Here is a 15423-nt window from a genome sequence, read left to right on the forward strand (position 1 = left end):
AGCCTGATGTGTAACACAACAGTGTTAGCCTTTAGTATGACATATAACATACAAACAATAACAATGGCATAACATGACAATAACAATAATTTACCATCTTGTCTCCGAAGGTAAAAGGTCCGTAATGTTATTGTTATCCCAGTTTGTGGACACTTTGAGATACTATTCATCTTCTTTGATTTACCTGCTAATTGCTGCTATCTCCTGGGGATGGGTAGCATCTATTACACGTTATCAAAACGTCACACTTCCATGATCCTATCCTGTGGGCTGTACTTTTTATGTAGATGTTGATTCGGCACTGTGATAGATGTAAAATGACAAAATTTTCTCTGGCCAGTGGTCAGTGTTTTGTTTCTGCTCGAATGCTTCAACATGGCGCCCAGGTCACCCCCCCCTTTCTCATTTTACAGCCAAATTGTAAACTAAAGTATGTTTCTTAAAACAATTTAGGCGAGAAATAGGCAATGCAGTTACAGAATCTTGATTTATTTTTGATTAGCACTGCCTAGTTTCACAGTTTGACTGCAGTTCACAAGCAGTAATTGACATGACTGACAGCTTTGTTAGACTCCTCGGCTCTGGTTGGTTGTTCTCATGCAGGTTTGGTAAAGCTTTTAGAAGCAATACAAGAAGGCAGGGGAGCTTTTTTTTTCTTTCTCATACTGTGTGAATACAGTGGCACTTTCAGCAAAAAAGTTATCAGCTCCAGCTTTAAGTTAAACCTATGGTGCTTTTTGGATTTTCTCCTCTATGAGTGCGGTAACGGCTGATTGTAATTACTGCAGTTTGAATGATAAGTGTCTTGTTCTGTCCTGTGTCTAAAACTTTTATACACTAAAAGTGACTTGTGTAGCTTTTTAATAAATGTTTTTCACTCTTATCTCTCACTTGAAAATAGTTGATAAAATAATTCCGGTTGCTCTTTCACAACACTGAGCTGTGTTTGTGCGACCACTGAAAGAGAGTTTGTTTTCATAATTGTTGCCAAAACGATGATGTCACCGGGTGACTCTCTAAGAGGCTGTTTCCTGCTCTGATTGGTCCACAGAGTCTGAGCAGTTACCCGAGAAGTCGTGACTGTTCTGTCTTTATTGTCCTCAGCAGAGATGTTAAGATCATGAGCCGTGAGCTGTGTCATCCAGCCCTGATTTTCAACCCTTTCTTTGCCAGATTTTGAGTGACGATTTATTCCAAAAACATGGGGGTGGCAGCTAAGTACGCCTGCCCTGCTTGTGTCCAAAATCCTTATGTTTCACTCCCCCGAGTAATTTACGTAACCTGACCACTGATGCTGGATCAGTACTTTTATTTTTAGAAGCTTCAATGAAAATGAGCCCGAGGCCACGCTCAGACGCCTGCTGTGCTTTCTCGAAGAACAGATTCATCTCAACCATAAAAGACCTATTCATTCATTTGACTTTTTTATTTAATAAACCGGTAATATGTTTACATACTAATGTAATGAATCATACTGAGTCCTATTGTGGAGGTCTCAGCGAACAGTGTGGCATCATTAAAATATTAATAACTGTTTCTTTAAGACCCGGCTCGGGCTCTGCACTGATGGAAAAAGAAGAAAAACAAAACCGGAATTCTGGAGCTGTGCTGCCGGGCCCACTCTCTTCCTTCCTGTCTGGGGCCCAAGGACACACACACACACACACACACACACAGACACACACACTCATGCCAGAGAAAACGGCTCCCTTTACTATGGGCCTCAACCAGACGGCCTGCCAGGAGGCCTAGTGGAGGAGAGGAGGGGCTGAAAGAGTGGGTTCAATAACTGCGAGTCTTGACTCTGTGCATCTGTGTGTGTGTGTGTGTGTGTGTGTGTGTGTGTGTGTGTGTGTGTGTGTGTGTGTGTGTGTGTGTGTGACCAAGTTTAGTTTTAAACCTTGGGAGTGAGAACATTTCTGCAAAGCATACTCAATGTAAGGCAAGACATAACAAGGGTTGTTTGAGCGTTAAGATTTGTTTTAATGCTTTGTTCAAAACGCCAGCAACTAGGGCTGTGTCCGTCTCAGAATTATGTCAGTCAAATCAGATTTGGCTGTTCAATATAAATATTCAATGATTTTTTTTGTTTTTTATGTAAAGTTTAAAGTTTGAGCGGGCTCAGCAGGACATTCTGTGTGACAGCGGCATTTACGTAATATAGTAAACAAGCTAACGCTGCAAACGACAGGTCGTAAATGTGCAACAGCATTTTTTTTTGCTGACACTAGATCTCAAACAAAAGCCAGAGGCTGTACGCAGTAAGTTGCTGTGAGCTGTTGTCTCACCACTTCTAAGCAGAGGAGCAGTCACTCTCTTCCTCTGTGCCAAGTACCTCCTCCATGTCACTCACTGCTTGCATGTCTGCTGCGTGAAAGTCAAGAGCGCTCACTCTGCAGCAAAATCTAGAAATAAAAACGTCCCCAGAAGTACAAAACAAAACAAAATAACTAATGTAATTGTAATGTAAAGTAATGGAGGGACATCCTACAAATCAAAGTTGAGCTGGATTCAGCTTTTGGCATTCCAGTACAGACTTTAGATGATGGTCAGTTGATGTGCTTTGTTGGAAGTAGCAGTAACAGACCAGCACATGACGGCATAACTACATCAACAAGCATTTGAGCAACGCTTGAACAGTGACTCGGCGATAATTTAGCTGTTTACGCTGTTGCTTTGTTGCCTGTAATGTGAACACTTGGGTTTGGTTACAGAACTCTGAACTTTTACTTTTTACTTTTACCGATTTAATTATGTACTGCCGAATACCATTTCATATAAACTCCATCGTTGCCAAGTGCTGGTACCGGAGAGTGCATCCAGCCAAGGAGCTCTAAGGCCAGCAATGGAGCAGTGGAGCCGCTGGGTTGAACTTCACACGTTGAGTTGTGAGCTTCTGGGCTGCCACTTGTGTTTGAATCTACTATATCACCCCTACATCTTGTTCAAGTACAATCACTTTTGGTCCCAGCTTCATTAGTGGAAAGTTTTACTGCTTTTCTCTTTTTTATATCATTGTAAACTTAATATCTTTGAGTTTCTGACTTTGGTTCGGACAAAACAACACGTCCCCTTTTTTTTCTGGGATTTTATCGAACATTATCAGTCAAAGAAATATCTGCCAGATTAATCATTAATGAAAATAATTTTCATTTGCAGTCATATTTCAGTTAAAAGTGAGGCCTGTGTGCAGTATTTTTGCATCTGAGAAGACCTTAAACTAATGGATCTGTTACTCAAACTGGACTTATTAGTAGTAGTAGTAGTAGTATTTCACGTCTCACCGGTACCTGAAGCAACACCTTTCCCCATCAAGCAGCTCACTTATGGTTAGAGTCGGGGCTTCAGTTGTGATGGTTGAGGTCAGGGCTGTAGGGAGCATTATGTTAAAGAGAGTCCTCACAAGTATTGCTGTAAATGAGTGTGTGTCCGCACATGAAAAAGAAAGGGGATAAAGAGAGTTTGGAGAGCAAGCCTCTGTAATATGTAGCCCATGTGTGGCCCACAAGCGTGTGTGTGTGTGTGTGTGTGTGTGTGTGTGGGAGGGGGTTGGTGATCCTGTAAGAAGAACATCTGGATATGTTTTTCCTGGTGCGCTGTGGTCGCTGCCACTGCTTGCCTGAGTGTGTGTCAGTGTGTGTTTTAGTGTTTTACTAGTTCAGTGTGTCAGAGTTTTTGTTCTCTGCTGCTCCTCTTGACTTTTTGTGTCCTCAAACATTGTGTCATATTCTGACTTTATGAGATTTAACGGATTGAGATGTTACCCAGCCGCTCTTCGTGCCCTGTAACAGCAGGTGGAGGCTATGCGGCAATATGTAGTTTCTCTGTGAATGAAAGGGGGGGGGGGGGACTGCCGGATTTCCCAAAATGTCTATTGCCTGCGTGTTTTCTTAGAACTGGAAGCTGAATTAGTCTGTGTTATAATCTGTCTTTGGTGATCATCTCTGAAATGACGTTTTGTATTTCTAGGAAAGAAATGAGAAGCGGTCTGCTGGCACAAATTACACTGAACAATTTTGAGGAACCACAGTAGAAAAACAGAATAACTGTGTTTTTCTTGTGATGTATGAGAGTTTCCAGTGAGTCACAGCAGGGCAGGTGCACTATACATTTTTACAAGTCCAAAGAGATGTTCACAAATACAGAGAAGGCTGTATGTGCAGGGTAGACAAAATGTGAACACCCAAGAGCTGTGAAAGTGACTTACATTACTCTGAAGGTCAGATTGTTAGTTATAAAAGATCTGGGAATCAGTGGATTTGTGAGTTTTGAAAGCATTGTGAGCTAAAAAAAATAGAGCCTATAAAAGGTATATCTCAAAGTTTCATTAAGTCTAGACGCACCCTTTAACATCCATATGTGAGCCCAGCTGTCTCCTGGGTAAACTCACTGTATCGTGGTTAAAGGTGTAATGAATGATGTCAGTACCTGATGGATGGACGTAACATTACATTAAAACACCACAGACTTTCTTGCTCTTTATATCCGTCAGTTGCGCTGGGCATTAAATATTGCTGCAGATGGGTTTCCCCTGAAGTTAGCTGAAAGCCTGTTTTGTCTGTCAGAGTGAACCTCTGGTGTCAGTATCACACGTCAAGAGGCATGACAAAGCATCATTTGATGACCTGGGAATGAGAACAAGTTGGGGTTTTGTGCACTGTTAAATTAGGCAGGACGCCTAGCCTGAAATGAAGACCATCTTCACTAATATCATAAACTATTGATGCACTTTTATGAAATAAAACATTACCTTTTGAGGTCCAGTGTGTAGGATTTAGGGACATCTAGTTATAAGGTAGCAGATTGTGTGTAGGCAAACTACAGTGGCGTGAAAATGTCTATGGCCCCTTCTATCTAAAAAAAGGCTCATTCTAAGGAAACAAAAGCACAACTATTATGGTTTTATGTGAATATACACAAATGAAAACATAGTTTTAAATATTATATTGCCAAGATTCCTGTAAGTCTTACACACTGGACCTTTGAGGTGGAAAAGAGCAGGGGTGCGAATTCAGTGGCTATTGGGGGTTCATTTGCTCTGTATTTCATTATGGTGACTCACTAAATCAAAACAAATGTAGACAGACCTCTCAACAACAAAGCCACATTAAAGTCACATTAACAATATAAAACAGTGGTATCTGCAGGTGTGGAAAGTATTTTCAGAAGTTTTATCAGTTTTAAAAGAGGAGAAACTTGTTTGAGCCTCCATGTCTTCTCTGACCGCTGCTGGATTTGGCCAAACTCTCCAGTGCCTCATATCCTGCTTCACCCCTCCTCCCTTCTTTGTCCCCCCTTTCTCTCCCCCCATCGCCTCCCACTCCTTCCCCCCAGAGACTGAGCTGTGCTTGTCGACAGCGGCTGAGGTTTGGCGCTCTGCTCCTCCAACCCACGCCTCAGCTTCTGCTCCAAAACTATCTTTTCCATTCCATCCCAACGGGAGTGAATGGATGGAGGGAGTGAGCTTTAGTTTTTTTTCTTCTTCTGTTGTAAGATGATATAATAACAAAATATGGTTTTATAATCTTATTGATCAAATATCTTGTGATTGCAATCTGAAAAAGGAGCTGTAGTTCTTCAGAATAAATTTCTGCTGCCCTTTTATCAGTCTATATCTGGATTCAACCCAGTGGACAAAAAACTTTATTTTTATCTGCTGCTCAGCCAAGATTTGCAGTCTATACACATATATATGTATTATATATGTGTATAGACTGCAAATCTTGTCTATACATTACTTGTATAATGGTTCTTAGACTAGAATATGAGCCTACAGCATCTGCGGTGTAACCTCAATGTCAGCTCTGAATCACACATGACCTGCGGTGCCTCTGCTCAGGTAACACAAATAAAACCAGCTCACACACGCTTCAAGGTGTGTAAATGTGTGCTGAGAGTTTAAAATTGATGACCTACTTTACAACAAACCAACCCATAAAACAAACATGGCGAAAACTCAGAGAACAACCCTCCTCTTAAAGCCTCCCCTCACCTTAAAATCACCTGCCTTTAAAGGTCACGGCTGCAACACACACACACACACACACATTTAAGGAAGCCTTTCAACACAAATGTAGCTCAAAAATGTTACTTTATTGGATAAAACTTATTTGAAAGGGTTAACATTAGGCTTGTGCAACACTTTAACAACGTAATTAGGGCTGCAACTAATTTTTAGCTACATTTTTAATGATTTGAATAATCATTTAGTCTTGAATATGATGTTAAAAGCAAAAGAGTAAATCAGGATTACCCCAAGTGCAAGGTTACGTCCAACTGTGAGTCCAGAGCCCAAATATCATTACAATGATTTTAAACACAGAAAAACAGCGATTCCTCATATCTGAGAAACTAGAATCATCTCATTTTCACTTGACTAATTTATTGATATTAATAAACTTAGTAAATATAGTGTTTAAAGGTGCAGTATGTAGGATTTAGGGGGATATATTGGCAGAAATGGAATATAACATAGTATGTTTTCTTTATAATTGCCTAAAAATCAAAATCGTGTCTAGGGAGGGCCATTCACGTTTTTGCATCCACCTCAGTAGTTAGTAGCCCTTCCTTGAGAGAGCGCTGGGAAAACACAGACTTTTTGAAGGTGAAACTGCTCTATTGAGTGTCTTTACTGGTTTAAATCACTGAATTTGTTTGTTTTGTCGCGGAAGAGGCCACTAGGGATAATTCAGCTCCAGGTAAAAACGTCCTGAACGTCTGGATCTTATGTTATTAGAGAAAAAATTGAGCAGAGCGGCATAGGAAAACTATTTGTGACATTGAATGACTTAATTCAGTTTTTTTTAATTCTCTTTTTATTAGTTTAGGTGAATGTATAAAATACACAAGCAAATAGACATGATGACCTTTCAGTCATGGAAAAAAAAGAATGAATACATAATAAATAAATAAAAATTAAGAAATTAGTAAATAAAAAAAATAGTAAAACAGAGTGAACAAATATATATGTAGCCGAAAAGAAAAAAGGGAGGAAAATTAGATTGGAAAATAAGTAGAAAGACAAACAAAAAGATACATTTTGTAGACAATTGGTATTGGATCAAAATATACTCATGGAGACAATGGGTGGCTACTGGTTAATAATAATAATATTAATTATAGAGAGGAATTATATAGCGCTACAAGGTGTTTCTGATACTTCTTTACACAGAGTCAGGTCCGAATCTTGAAACATACACTATATATTATATAGTATATTCACTATATATATTATATTATATTGATATTTTATTGATCTACTCGTCAACACTGTTTTTTTTTTTTTTCTTTGTTTCATCAAAGAAACCAATCATCTGGTCCTTTTGTTTTGGAGAGGAAGAGACCTCTGCAGATAATTTGGCTCCCGCTATAAACTTCCTGAACAATGAACACTGACAGAAACCAAACTGGGAGAAGTTTTCAGGTAGTTGGTATCTACAATTCTTACAGGTGGATGCCACAAAATCACCCTAAATCTTACACACTGGGCCTTCAGCACTGAACAATATCATAATAAGTTATGTGATTATTAATTTAATCCAAACACAAAAGGATTATGACGTGTTATCGTCCAGTTGCATTTGAACTGTGAAATTCTGGAAACTTTGGTATCTGACAAGTGTTCAGTGTGTTTTTATATTTTATTACTTTTGACACTGTAATAACAGTTTTTTGTGTTAATGTCTGGTTTTTATGACTGATCTCCGGAGCAATAACGCTTTTGCACTGAAAGGGCTGAAACAATAAGTTGATAAATCTGTTATTCATTTGATAAGATATTAATTACTTTGATAATCGATTAATAATTTGATGTTGTTTTTTTTTGTCACCTTTTTAAAAGCAAATAGTGTCAACATTTACTAGCGGTAGCTTTTCAATATTGAGTATTTGCTGTGTCTTATCTAATAGTAAACTAAATATTTGGGGGATCTGGGGTTGTTGGTTGGAAATAGTTGCAGCCCTTTAAGTGCTCTTATTATGCTGAATCACATCAGTCATGAACATTGTAAAAATGTAATTTATGTTCAGACTGCTTTCCAGCATAAAACATTAAGAGCTTTTAGACTCTATATATCATTTTGTGACCTTAAAGTAATACCTCACAGTGATGTAGCTTTATTATCATTAAAGACTATGCCAACTCACATACCTAAATCTTGAGCGTTCAGAACTTTTATTGTATTTATGTAACAGCAGTAGTTATCTGGTTGCTTGTATATATTTTAAAAGTGTTGGATTAATGTTGTTTTGATGTGCTGCTCTGTAACGAGCTGAAACAGAGAGGAGGAAAGTCAAACTTCATGAGACAGAGCAGATTGTTAGAGTGTTATTTGGTCACCTTCGACCATCTGTCTTTATGTCCTTGCCTTTCAGTTTTCATATGATGGGATGAGGCTGAAGGTGTGTGTGACTGAGTTAACACGCCATGACTCACCTCTGTGCCTTTACAATTTCACCTACGTAGGTACAGTATGTTTGCTCTGTGCGTAGATTAGATACAGTAGGCAGGGTGACGATTACAAATGGTTTAAAAACAGATTTAGATGTTCAAATAAAAAGACTCAAACAGAATCAGTGTTGCTTTTGTCATGCTGGTTCAGTGATTTATCAAACAAAACCGTTCAAATGGGCTCTCTGGATTTAGTCCAGACTCAGAGAGCAGCAGAGTGATTTTAAGGACAGGTTGGATGACTCAGTTTTAAGGTGGATTTCTTCCGTTAACTGTTTAACAGACGGTGTGTATGTTTACTCCAATAAGGTTTTGATTCTCTGGCAGGAAACACTTCTTATGCCTGACTGAAGTGTTGCTTGAATCGATGAGGTACTGATTCACATCCTGATCTCTAACCATGATGTGACAACCTTGTCTCTCTCAACCCTTTAACATCCCGCTCAACCATCTGGTAGAGCACATTTCTTTAGACAGAATGCCTTTTCAGTTCACCTCCTACAGGAAGTTTGACTCCAGACATGAGGGCTCTGTGTGTGTGTGTGTGTGTGTGTGTGTGTGTGTGTCTGTTATAGTTTCAGAGGTCTTCCTGAACAAATTTCTGCAACTTTATACAAAAAATAAAAATCAAATAAGGGTAAAACATGCGAGGCCAAACGGTTGATTTGGCCTTATCTGGTCAATATCTAGAATACATGCATGGAAATAATATAAGTATGACTAATTCAATGTTAAACTGATAAATGTTGGTGTGTTAACATATTACAAGCCTTATAACAGTACAGTGTTTGTCATTTTGAATTTTTCTACATGTTTTACTGTGAGATGAAATCTCAACCATTTGGTAGAGGCCTATATTTAAAAATAAGAATTATGGGTCTGTTGAAAAAAAAAAACCAAAACATTGATTTCTGTAGTTTTTTTGCATTAAAGGGTTAAAAATATGTCCATAGCATCAATTATATTATTATAAAAATAATGGACACAGCTATTGTGATGTCTTGAAATTGTCTAATGAGACCAAAACCCTTTTTTGTACCAAGCTGTATACATGTTTATTTCTGCTGTAAAGTTTGGCATTTTAACATGGGGGTCTGAGGATTGACTCGCTTTTGGAGCCAGCCCCAAGTGGCCTTTTAAGGAACTGTGTTTTTTTGGCACTTCTGCAAAAACCTTTGGCTATATTTATTAGCCACAGAGATTGTTACTTGGTTAATATACAAACTATTTGCATTAGCAAATACATTCTTTGGTAACCCGAAGCACTTGGTTACGTCAGTTAAAAATAAATAAATGTTTGGTTAAACACTGAAAAACATCAAATGACTTAAAGCACATGTCGAGAGTCCACAGCCACTACGTCATCTGCTCTGTGAGGCTTTACTGTGACTCAACAGCGCTTTGAACAAAATGGTAAAATTCTTTTGCTAACATGCTCCTAATGACAATGCTAACATGCTGATATTACCAAAGTCATTGGGATATTACTTTTGGGACTATAAATGTCTGCATAAAATGCCATTAACATTCATACATTTTTGACTTTAGAATTCAAAAATTCATGCATCTCACTCAGGTATTTTTACTTTAGATGTGGTTGTGTGAACCTGTTTAATTTAGGTATACTGAGACCTTAAGTACACGGCCAGTGAACAGAATCCAGGTAAATCCACTTAAGTCACTGCATTAACAAGCAGTATCTTTTAGAATTGATTTAAAAGTTATTTCACTTGTTTATAAAGTTTAAAATGGCCTTGTCTCGCCATGCAATCGCATTTTCTCCAAAATACATTTTGCAAATCAGACGATTAGAAGTATGTAATAGTGCTTTTTAGGATGAAAGGTTGGCAGTGAAGGATGGCATGCAAAAACGCAACCATTAATGTTTTATTCAGTTGTTTTCTATCGTAATTACTGCTAGACTCAGATCTATTTCCGATGTACATTTCTTTCTCAGCCAGTTCCTCTTTTAACTGATCCTCCACAAAGATTTTTGTCTCTCTCTTATACCTTTTCTGTGTTTTATGTTAGCCTGTCTGTCTCTCTCCATCTCTCTAATTTGGTGGTTAATAATAAATTCAGCTGAGAGACATTGCACGTGTTCACCCCTCTTAAGCAGACATATACACACCGTACAGTGTATACACTTAAATGCACACACAGCCACACTTTGACTATCTCTTGGATTCCTGAAAAATTCATAGCAGTCAGCACTCACATACTTCCACTGAAAGACATCAGCGTTAACACTGGCCTCCTTTTTACTTCTATGCACACTGAGCACTCCGCCAGTTCACCCGACAATCTCATCCCAGATGTTTGAAGCAGCTGCATGTGAGAAATCGCTCAGGTATTTTATTACACTTGTCTGGGGGTGAAGCCTCATAGCCATCTCTGGTTGTGGGGGGCAAGTAGCTACATGTACTTGGTGGTGTAGTGGTAGCTGATGTACTACATGGTAGATCAGTAGGTTACCAGGGAGGAAGTGGGTATACTCTCCTGTATATTCCAACGGCTTTTTGGCTGATACGTGAGTATACGGCAGAAAAAGAGGTCTGTATACCCCACCTAACAATAATGACAATAATGATAATAATAATAATTATTACTATTAATTTGTATACCAAGCTGTTTACAATGTGCTTTACAGGGAACAGCAGGAGAGTATTAATAAATTGTGAATGCAATCTGTACACTGTACTGTAAGGCCATTCAAAGGCCTGACATCAAAAAGTACACCTGTCAAGCTTGTAATTTTCTAATCAAAGTATTAATACTTCTAAAATGTACAACTAAATTAGTCACTATTCATACAACGCAATCATTTTACCACTAATTTTTACACCAGTCCCCATGCCTGCATTTTTGATTAATGAATAGATAGAAATCACAGAGCAACTGAACAGAGATGGACAAAAGACCTTGATACATTTTCCAGGCCTGTTTTTTTATGTGTTGGCGACCTGCATGTTTGGGGGCAAAGGAAACAGCAGAGGAAATGCCAGCATTAGCGTGGGAGAGGGGTGGCAACCTCACGCCATCAGTGAGGTGAGTGGGTTTAAACCACAGTCTGCCTTAAAGAGACCTCAGACAAAAACATGAAACAGAGCTCAGTGCCAAGCTGGTATTTTCTGAGTTTCCTTTCTGAAGAATAGTGATGTGTGCGCAGCATGTTTGCATAACAATATTAGACAAATACATTTGATGATTCACGAATGTCTTAATGAACAGGAACGGTTTGGTCTTGTGAACATGAAGTGTAAATCTCTGCAAAAGCTTGAATCAAGAACATTTTTATCTTCGAAAGAAAAAAAGGATTTGTAGCTGTTCCACAGACAGTGAATGGGACACTGAATACTGGATACAACCCAGGGTGATTTTCCAGGGATATGGGCAGATTTTCTGCTTCAGAAATGATCAGTTTAAAGCTGTTGATGGGTAAGAAGACCCAAACAGGTCCACAGAGATCAGATTAATCTCCCATTCACTTTCAGAAGTCCCCTTTTTTCCCCATAGATATACATGAAAGTGAACTTAAATTTCTACATGACCTTACAGCTTTTGTGCGTATTTCTAGTAAGACTGTCTAAGCTTCGGGCCTCTGGAGGATACTTTGGAAGCTGACTTGTAAATGGACTTCCACTTGTATAGCTCCTTTCTAGTCTTTGGACCACTTAAAGTGCTTTTACACTACATGTTGCATTCAACCATTCACACGCACATTCATACATTGGCGGCCCATACATGGTGCCACCTGCTACTCAGCTAACCATTCACACGCATTCACACATCGGATGGGGTTCAGTATATTGCCCGAGGATATTTCAACATGTGGACTGGTAGAGCTACAGTTAGAAAAAACAAAGTCCGCACACTAGATTATCCCATGAATATTTAATATACATTTACATTATGACATTTCAAGCTACATACTCTTCATCAGACAAGTTAACAATGCAGTCACACACCTTTGAATACTACTACACCACATCACCTGACAGGTCACCTGGTACACAGTAAGCTCCCATTCATAAATACATAGACAAAAACAATGATAGATAACAACCAAAACAAAGTGTGGATAAGACATGATGACAAAAAAAAAAGAATGACGAAATTGCAAAAATGTGTATGTACACATGTATAGATAAATGTAAATATCTGCATATATGCACATAAACCCAGTATACAGTACTACACAAGAAAAATATGTTAATGGCACTCACATCAGATAAAAACCTAGTGCACAGTACCTAGAGTCAATCAGAGGAACCTAAATATCATGTGAAAATATCCCTTTATCACATCAAATGACGTTTAAAGTCAATCAGAACATCCTGATTATTATGTAAAAAAAAAAAAAGAAGCTAGAGATAGAACCACTGATCTTCCAATTAGTGGACGGTACGGTCTTCTAAATACGCAATAGTATAAATATATGTTTTTCAGGATGGATTTTCACAGGAGGTGCAGTTTAGCAGGATGTAGAATGGTACATTCATTTCTTCCTGAGGAACAAAAACTGCTCCTCATCCGTTTTTGTTTCTCTCTGAATCCCAGCTAAGACAACACTTCCCCTCCCAAAGAAATCGTCACATAATGAGATTTATCCTCGTCCTTGTTTTTTAGGTTCTACATGGATTTGTGTAATATTTTTGGTATGTGGCTTTTCATTCAGTGAAACAACACCTCATACAGGCAGGGAGCTCAGTTCCTGTTCTGGAGTTATAAATGGGACTGAGGGACTGTGTGCTCGTCTCAACACCATGCTTCAGAAAATTACATTACCATTCTGGAGTATAGATCGGTTCCTCCATCTGGCAGAAGGAGTTTTTCCATTAGTGAGGAATGACTCTCTCAAAAGCGAGTAGATTCATATTGCATATATTGCTTCCAGTTTTAATGGGTTAGACTGTACGGACGTTTCGTCATATTCCACTTCAGTATGAGAACGATAAAGCTGATTAAAACCATCCAGAGTAGAGGTGAATGTAGGAGCGCAATTTTTTTTTGAAAACTTGACTGTGCTGACACAGATGAGGTATTGTGAAACAGGAAATATGTGTACACACAATCTGAAAGCTTCTGTACTTTCCAAAATGGCAGATTAAAAGCTGCCGATGCGTGTATGAACAGGTAGACAGTGGCTGGTAAAGCTACCAAGGAGTTTATGTCTTTTGTCCTTCAGATAGCTCTGAATGCATCCTAATCTTCACATAAGTGTATTGTGTTATCCTCCTATTGTTACGTAACTCATTCTACTTGGTACTTGCAACATTATGAAGAAATACAAGTTAACCCTTTAGTACCTGGATCAACATTGGTTTTCTTGTGCTGCATTCAGATGTCTTTCACAATTATTTTAACCTTTGAAACCTGAAAAAAATGGTTTGAAGTGACTATCACCTGTCGAGGCAATATTTGTGCTGAATGTGGGCAGTATAAATTGAGCGAAACATGATGTTACTAGTACATTTTCCATTTTCTTTTGTTCCATGAATCGCTCCCAACTGACTGCCAGCCATGCAGCGTCGCTCATGTTGGGCAGTTTGTTTGTTTTCATGGCCAATATCATAAAATATAGACTGCAACAATTAATGTCTCCTCCACACGTACTTCTTTGCTTACTGGATGAGACTGTAACCTCCCTGGTCAAAGTACACCAACTCTTAACTCCACACAATGCTAATTTACTTTATCAAGCTGTTAATAGCTCACGTTAGCTAGGACTTAAAAAAATCAATCAAACTCACTTTTTAAAATCTGTATTTAATGTCTATATTTTTGTTCTGGCTTCACAATCTCCTCCATCTGTTAAATAATTTTAGGTCTGTAGTATTCATTCATCACACAATCGGATATACCCCAGAAACAATATTTTTTAATCTAATACAAATTGCCACCAAGAAGTTCTTGTCACACAGTCTGTTATGTTATTTTCCTGTTCTCCAATATTTATTTCAAACAAACTCTGATAGAGCTTCAATATGAGTTTCAATCCTCAATCATCAAAGTTAGTTATATGTGATGATGTTTACTACTGGAGAGCAGTTTGTAGACACACACACACACACACACACACACACACACAGACACACACACACACAGAGTGACTACACATCTCTAAGAGAGCTTGTTGTTGTCCATGAAGGGAGTGGAAACACAAGAGCCCTAAAGTTTGTGTGTGTGTGTGTGTGTGTCTGTTTGTGTACTTCTGTGTATGCATGTATGTCTGTGTTTTGTTAATGTGTGTGTGTATGTGTGTATGTGTGTGTGTGTGTGTGCGTGTGTTTGTATAAGTCACTGGGGGGATAAAGAGCCATTGTCTGCAGCTGGTGCATCCCCCACTCCTCCTCTCTGCAGCTGTGAGGAAATCAAACGCTCCTCTTTTCCCTCTCTGCCTCTGTCACAACCTGCTGACGCCTTATTAGGTCATTCATGGTGAAACGTAGTGATGATGTCCCAGTGCAGCAGGTACACCAGCACCACTGAGCTGCTACAAAATGTGAAATATCCCTCATTACCTCATAATGACACCCAGTGCTAGTAATACTAAACTTGATTTAACACTTTTAAACCTGGAGTGATATCACTTTCAGATGCCTTTCACAAGTATTTAAATCTGTGAGCCCTGAGCAAACGGATGCTTTGGGAGCTTAAAGTTCTCTTAAAAACATGGTGGACAAGGCAATGGGCAACTTTGTAATATTTTTCCACAAATTGCAAAAAATTTGTAGATTTTGATTTTTTTTCCTTTTTGCTAGGGAAAAACAATATAATTACATATATAGTTTTTTCCGTCTTACTTCTCTCTCTTTTGTTTTCTTTTTTAACTAATTTTTCATGGAATTTTGTTTTACTAATTCATTGCTATTTTTTAGGCTATTTCTTCATAGTTTGCTTTCTTTCTTCCTTTATTTGGATCCCCATTAGCACCTGCTTAACCATTGGCTGTTCCTCTTGGGGTCATTTCT

Source organism: Plectropomus leopardus, chromosome 2, assembly GCF_008729295.1.
Source record: "Plectropomus leopardus isolate mb chromosome 2, YSFRI_Pleo_2.0, whole genome shotgun sequence".
Classification (NCBI taxonomy): domain Eukaryota; kingdom Metazoa; phylum Chordata; class Actinopteri; order Perciformes; family Serranidae; genus Plectropomus; species Plectropomus leopardus.